The sequence below is a fragment of the Rhinolophus sinicus genome, linkage group LG05, assembly GCF_036562045.2.
Source record: "Rhinolophus sinicus isolate RSC01 linkage group LG05, ASM3656204v1, whole genome shotgun sequence".
NCBI lineage: Eukaryota > Metazoa > Chordata > Mammalia > Chiroptera > Rhinolophidae > Rhinolophus > Rhinolophus sinicus.
The window spans coordinates 71,494,996-71,502,779 of NC_133755.1; the positions used below are offsets into that span (position 1 = coordinate 71,494,996).

Consider the following 7,784-nt stretch of genomic DNA (forward strand, 5'->3'; position numbering starts at 1 on the left):
AGTTAGTTAACAGGCTCCTGCTTAAAGCCTATCATACTTAATTTGAATTAGGTTATTCAGGCTAAAGTGAATATCCTTAGATTTCCTTCCTGAAGCAAGTGTTTCTATTTGAATCTCCTAAGTAGGAAAGCAGGGAGGGCCAAAAATCATTCTGAGTCCCTGAAGCAAGTGTTTCTATTTGAATCTCTTAAGTAGGAAAGCAGGGAGGGCCAAGCATCGTTCTGAGTCTTTTCTTTCTTAATAAACAGCTTAATGTAAATATGCCAAAAATGCAGCTTCAGGCTGGAAAACTTTTGGTTCTCCTCAAAATAAAAAAAATACATAGAGACAAATGAAAATAAAACATACCAAAAAATTTTTGGATGCAGCAAAAGTGGGAAGTTTATAGCACCACAGGCTTACCCCAAGAAACAAGAAAAATTTCAAATAAACAATCTAACATTACACATTAAGAAACTAGAATAAGAAGAACAAATGAAGCCCAAAGTCAGTAGAAGTAAGGAAAGAATAAAAACAATAGTGGAAATAAATGAAAAAAGAATAAAAAGACAATAGAAAAAATAATGTAAAGATAATGTAACAAAGAGGTGCTTCTTTGGAAAAATGAACAAAATTGACAAATCTCTAGCTAGACTCTCTAAGGACAAAAGAGAAAACCCAAATATAAATAAAATCAGAAATGAAAGAGGAGAAGTTACGACAGATACCACAGAAATAGTTTTATATAAAAATACTATGAAAGGCTATATGTCACCAAACTGAACAACCAGAAGAAATGGATAAATTCTTAGAATCATACAACCTTCCTAGACTGAATCATGAAGAATTAGAAAACCTAAATAGACCAATCTAGTAAGGATATTGAAACAGTAATCAAAAACCCAACAACAAACAAAATTCTAGAACCAGACAGCTTTACTGGTGAATTTTACAAATATTAAAAAAAGATTTAACACCTAGCCTTCTCAAACTCTTCCAAAAAATTGAATAGGAGGGGAATGCTTCCTAACTCACTTTACAAGGTTAGCATTACCCTGATACCAAAACCAGGCAAGGACAACACACACACACACACACACACACACACACACACACACACAAATTGCAGACCAATATCTCTGATGAACATAGATGAAAAAATCCTAAAGGAAATACTAGCAAATAAAATACAACACTACATTAAAAGCATCATACACCACGATCAAGTAGGATTCATTCCAGGGATGCAAGGATGGTTCAACATCTGCAAATCAATCAATATGATACACCACATTAACACAATGAAAGATAAAAATTATGTGATCATCTCAATAGATTCAGAGAAAGCATTTGACAAGATACAACACCAATGTATGATAAAAACTCTCAATAAAGTGTGTGCAGAAGAAATATGCCACAACATAACAAAGACCATATATAACAAATGCTCAGCTAGGATTATACTCAATGGTAAAAAAACTGAAAGCTTTTTCTCTAAGATCAGGAGCAAGACATTTTTATTCAACATAGTCTTGGAACTGTTAGTCAGAGCAATTAGTCAAGAAAAAGAAATAAAAGGCATCCATCCAATTTGGACAGAAAGTAGTAAAACAGTCAGTGTTTGGAGATGACATGATTTTATAATATAGAAAACCATAAAAACTCCACCAAAAAAGCTATTAGAAACAATAAACAAGTAAAGTTGCAGGGTACAAAATGAAAATACAAAAGTCTGTTGTGTCTGTATACTAACAACATATCAGAAAGAGAAATAAAGAAAACAATCCATTTACAATCACAACAAATAGAATAAAATACCTAGGAATAAACTTAACAAAGGAAGTGAAGGACCTGTACACTGAAAACTACAAGACATTATTAATTGAAATTGAAGAAGAACATGGAAAAGATATTCCATGTTCATGGATTGGAAGAATCAACATAGTTAAAATGGCCATATTACCCAAAGCAATATACAGATTTAATGCAATCCTCATCAAAATCCCAGTGGCATTTTTAAAAGAAGTAGAAAAAAAATCATCATATTTGTATGGAATCACAGAAGACCCCAAATAGCCAAAGTAATCCTGAGAAAAAAGAAGAAGGCCAAAGACATCACACTCCCTGACTTCAATTTGTACTACAAAGCAACTATAATCAACATAGCATGGTACTGGCAGAAAAACAGGCACACAGACCAATGGAACAGAATTGAGAACCCAGAAATAAGTCCGCATAGATATGGGCAGATAATTTTCAACAAAGGAGCCAAAAACATACAATGTAGAAAAGAAAGCCTCTTCAATAAATGGTGCTAGGAAAATTGGAAAACCACATGCAAAAGAATGAAACTAGACTGTTATCTGTCACCATGTACCAAAATTAACTCACAATGGATCAAAGACTTGAAACAATAAATTGCATAGAAGATAGCATAGATACGAACATAATGGACCTTGGGTTTAGAGAGAATTTTATAAATTTGACTTCAAAGGCAAAGAAAGTAAAAGCAAAAATGAATGAATAGAATGATATCAAACTAAAAAAAGTTTCTACCCAGCAAAAGAAACCATTAACAAAACAAAGAGGCAACCAACCAAATGGGAGAAGATATTTGCAAACAACACGTCCGATAAGGGACTAATACCCAAAGTGTATAAAGAACTCATATAACTCAACAACAACAAAAATAATCCAATTAAAAATGGGCAGAGAACCTGAAGAGACACTTCTCCCAAGATGACAGACGAACGGCCAACAGATACATGAAAAAATGCTCAACTTCACTGGCTATTAGAAAAATGCAATTCAAAACCACAATAAGATTCCAACCCACACCAGTTAGAATGGCTATTATCAACAAGACAAGGAATAACAAGTGTTGGAGAGGCTGTAGAGTAAAAGGAACACTCATACACTACTGGTTGGAATGTAAATGGGTACAACCACTATGGAAAATAGTATGGGGGTTCTTCAAAAAATTAAGAATAGAATTACCAGATGACCCAGAAATCCTTACTCTGTGTATCTACCCAAAAAATCTGAAAATATTTATCTGTGAAGACATAGGTACCTCTATGTTAATTGCAACATTATTCACAGTGGCAACAGAAAGACATGGAAACAATTGAAGTATCCTGTGATAGATGATTGGATAAAGAAGATGTGGTACATATATACAATGGGATATTACTCAGCAGTAAAATAATGATGAAATACTGAGTTTTGCAACAACATGGATGGATCTTGAGATTATCACACTACACTAAATAAGTTAGACAGAAAGTCGAGAATCATATGACTTCACTCATATATGGGATATAAAACTGAATGCAACAAATGAACTAAACAAACAAGTAAAAATTCAGACACAAACAACAGTTTAGTGGTTACCAGAGGGTAAGTGTTGTCATGAAGCAGCCTATTATCTGTGGGTCTATTAGACATGTAGCAGCCTACACGTCAGCCTATTAGACTTGTAGCAGCCTACACATCTGTCCCCTCATACCTGTCCCTAAAGAAAGGAGAATCTGTGAAACTAATCCTTTTAGGGACTTTGCTTCACCTTTGTGCTTACGCCTTATGTCTCCCTGTTTGACCCCAGGGGATGGCTGGTCAGCCAATGACGGGTAAGATTCCCCATGGGGGGAAAAACCTAAGCCAGGCGCAGCCCTGTGGGGACCAACAGGAGAAACCATGGGGTTGATAGAGGTGGGCATAAACCCCCACTTTCCCCCGGCTAAGGAGAGCTTCGGCCTCTGTGGCTATATTCCTTCCCACAACCTGCTTGGGAAGGGATTCAATGATGTGTTAACATCAGTTCTCCAACTAGTCATATCAGTAAGTTTTCAGCATAAAGATTTTGTCCCTTGGGAGGTACATTCTGAGACTTACGGTTCTGCTGCTTGCAGGCAAGGGTGATTAGTTAGAATCAGTTTCCTAGTATAATGTATGAAATTCACAGACCGTGGAGAAAACAATGTTACTTCCTTGTGTGTACATCAATAAAAGCCACCAGGTGTCCTGATTCGGGGCTCTCAGTCCTTTGAAGCTGTGAGACCCTTGGCCCCCTGTTTCATAACTTTCTTGATTTCGGTTTCTTTCTTAACCCTTCGCCACCCCTTCTCGTTCGCTCACTGCCTGTGTTGTGCTGGACGCAATAGGTAAGAGGGGAGGAGGAGGTAGAAGAGGGTAAAAGGGATCAAATATATGGTGATGGAAAAATTGACTCGGGTTGGTGAACACACAATGGGATTTATAGATGATGTATTATAGAATTGTACACTTGAAACCTATATAATTTTACTAACCAATGTCACTCCAATAAATTCAATTAAAAAAATCAGTCTGAATTTAAGAGAAAAAAACAACAACTATGTTATATTTTTTGTTGATTTCTAGCCATCTTATTTGAATCCAAAATTTAGTTATAACTTAGATTTGGAAACCAAGACAAAGATGAAGATAACTTGCCCTGTCAACTTTATTAAAAAGAAAAAAAAGTGCATACTTTTTTCAGAAAAAATATGTTTTTTAATTTTACTGGTCATTGCAAAAAACTAACTTTTAGCATTTGAGGGAAAAAAGGACTTTAATTATGTCAATAATATTTCATGTATTTTAATATTATGTTTATTTTAAAAGGGCTTTAAGCAATTTGGTAAAAAAAAAACATTAAGAATTGTGTTCTATTGTATTTGTCTTGGTATTATATTAACCTCTGTTCTTTATTTTAAAAAATTTTTTCTTGATAACATTTGAATTACTAATAAGAAATTTCCTGAAATGAGAATTAGTAAATTGTCATGTCTATTTTTATTTTTGCTTCCTTTAATATTTAATTTCAGTTTAAGTTATGAATAAATTTCTTTATGTTATTTTACCTTCTATTTTCCCTTTGGGATTATATATGTTCCCTAATCACCAAACTCAATTTCTCAACCTTGGCTTTGGATGACCTGAGTGGATATCACAATGGAGAACAGCATTGTGGGTAACATTCCATGTCTGCAGGAGGAGACCCAGGTCAATGGAACAGGGGGTGGCATGGCACCAAGCCATACTTCCTACTGGTATGCTTTCCAGAAGACTCTTCTCAGCACCTTGTGTGTTTGAGTTGCTCAAGCCACTGGCTGGCCTCTGTGCATGACGACGTAAATCAGGGGGTCCCAGGTAAGGTTATCAATACTTAGTTTACTGCGTGTCATTGTGCTGCTGATGGAAAAATTCATACTCAAAGCCTGCCTAAAGTCCTCAAAATTGTAGGAGTAATATATTTGACTCATAGAATCCATAATGACTTGCCTAAGATCCCCATAGATGCTGTGTCCTGTGCTACCTCTCCTGTTTTAAGGACATTGCAATTGTGATTTGTTTTAGTAGCATTGCAAAGCTTTTAATAAACACTGAAAATATTATTTCTATTCTTTTAGGTATTATCCACTAAGTTATTAAAAGCTAGCTCAGGTTAATACTATTGACAAAAGGGCTTTGAATTTACAAACACTGCATGAGCTAGAGAAAGGCAAAGATTACATAAATGTTTAAAACAAATATAAAGGTCTCTATACTTATTCTGTATCTTGTCATTTCGAAGTTCGTGAAGAGGAAAACAGGGTCCATTTTTCGTGAAGAGGAAAAAAGGCGAAGAGGAAAAATTTTTTCCCTATAGAATGTAACAGGTAATTTTGCTGTTAGACCTCTCTTTTCTTTCTTTGTCTGGGGAGATGTTATGAGTCAGTACACTTGCTTTTGAATGTTTGTCATGAAAACTTTATTTATTAGAATATTGTTTTGTTATTGGGGACTACATTTGTTAAATTGTTGGTTGTATTAAACTGTGTATATTCACTTACAGTTGTTAAAAACTATATTCACCTTAAGATGATGATTTTATCCATTAGTCGTGTGTTAATCTCTATGTGCTTAGAGCTCCAATTCAACTTGATTAATATAATTATATAGATTAAAAAAAAATTAGGACACAGTCAAGCACTACATAATGACGTTTTGATCAATGAAGACTACATATATGATGGTGGTCCCATAAGTTTATAATGAAGCTGAAAAATTCCTGTTACCTAGTGACGTGGTAGTTCTCATAACTTTGTAGCAAAACTCTTTACTATTTGTACCAGTCTCAGACTATGGAAAGTAATGTTATCAGCTAGTAGGAATGCCTGGGGGCATTCACCTGGGTCCCACATCTCCCCTTTCTAAATCAATGTCATAATTGGACTGTCCCTGTGGTTCTTATTATGATTGTAAGATGCCCTTCAGCAATAATCATTAGAAAACTTCGAAGTAAAAATGAGTTTTATTACTTCCAGCCCCTGGAGCATAGAAGGTACACCAGGGGCACACAGCAAGATTGTGCCGAGAGAGAGAGAGAGAGAGAGAGAGAGAGAGAGAGAGAGAGAGAGAGAGAGAGAGATCTTGAAGTTCTGTTTTTATTGGGATCAATAGTGGCTGCCTGCCTAAGGTTTCCCAGACTCATTCTTTATTGTTGATTTAAAGTCAGGTACTTGCATTACAAAAAGAAAACCTAACTGTCAGGGCTTGCACTACAGTTACTCACATGTTTGTGATGATGCTGGTGTAAATACTGCACTGCCAGTGATATAAAACTACAGCACATACAATTACAGTAGTAAGCTATACCATTCAGGTTTGTGTAAGTTTGATGTTTGCCCAAAAATGAAATCACCTAGCAAAGCATTCTTTAGATCCCGGTCGTTCAGTGGCGCATGACTATAAAGCAAAAGGAATTAGCTTTTGGCCTCCTTGTAAATTTTTATTTTAAAAACAAAATTGAAGTGACTCCAAAAGATTAACCTTAAAATGCAATGGGAAGTGCTCATTTTCTTTAATACTTGGTTTGTGTTCAGTTAATGGTCTCCTGAAAGATTTAAGTTATGGAAAACTGTAGGATAATAAAAGAGAATTGAATCTTTTCCTGCAGACAATGGAAATAGTGTCTTTAAAACTGACTACATTAATTGGCTTTGGGGTCCTAATAATTTATATTATCTCTAAGCCAACTTCAATTTAAAAAACTTGCTTATGTTCTTATGGATTTCTAAAACTTTTAATAGTTATGTAATATTTTGGATAAATGATTTATTGTTTTCTCAATTTATTCTGCTCAGCTAAATAAACTCTATATGAAGGTCTGACAATTAAGCTCACAGGCTTGCTACCATGTGCTTACGTTGGCAGCACTGTACCAACAGCTCGGTAAGGTTTCTTTCTTTCATTTTATTTATTTATTTAATGATAGGGGAGAGCGCGAACGCAGTCCCCCACTACCACAAATTATGCAGTCGAGTTTCCCACATTTGGGGAAATCGCAGGGGTCAGCACATCCAGAGTGCAATGGATAAGCCTCGCCCTGGGAAAACCACCTTTGTGATCATGGTATCTCCCCTGCCAGGTAAGTATACGGTAAGGTTTCATAACCCTGGTGTATCAGTGTCTCACAGCTGGGTTGAGGTCAACATGTGGCTGTGTCTTGCTGAGTGGCGTTTATTATTGTTGTTGTGTGTTTTTGTGTGCCATCACGAGAATGTCTGAGCTTGAATTAGAGCAACAAACAAATGTTAAATTTCCTGTTAAACTTAGCAAGAGAGGAAGTGAAATCAGGGACATGTTAGTTCAAGTTTATGGGGATAATGCCATGAAGAAAATGGCAGTGTACAAATGGATTAAACATTTTTCTGAGTGGCGAGAAAGAGTCACTGATGAAGAGAGATCAGGGCAACCAGTAACGAGCAGAACTGATGAAAACATTGCAAAAATTTGTCGAA

At 35.6% G+C, this 7,784-nt stretch overlaps 1 non-coding gene across 1 annotated transcript; it reads right to left on the bottom strand.

Moving 5' to 3' along the window:
- Nucleotides 1-7,255: 7,255 nt before the first annotated feature.
- LOC141571963 (U1 spliceosomal RNA) lies at nt 7,256-7,419 on the bottom strand. The gene has a single exon (XR_012496997.1). It is a non-coding gene; the product is annotated as a U1 spliceosomal RNA (small nuclear RNA).
- Between the last annotated feature and the right edge of the window lie 365 nt (nt 7,420-7,784).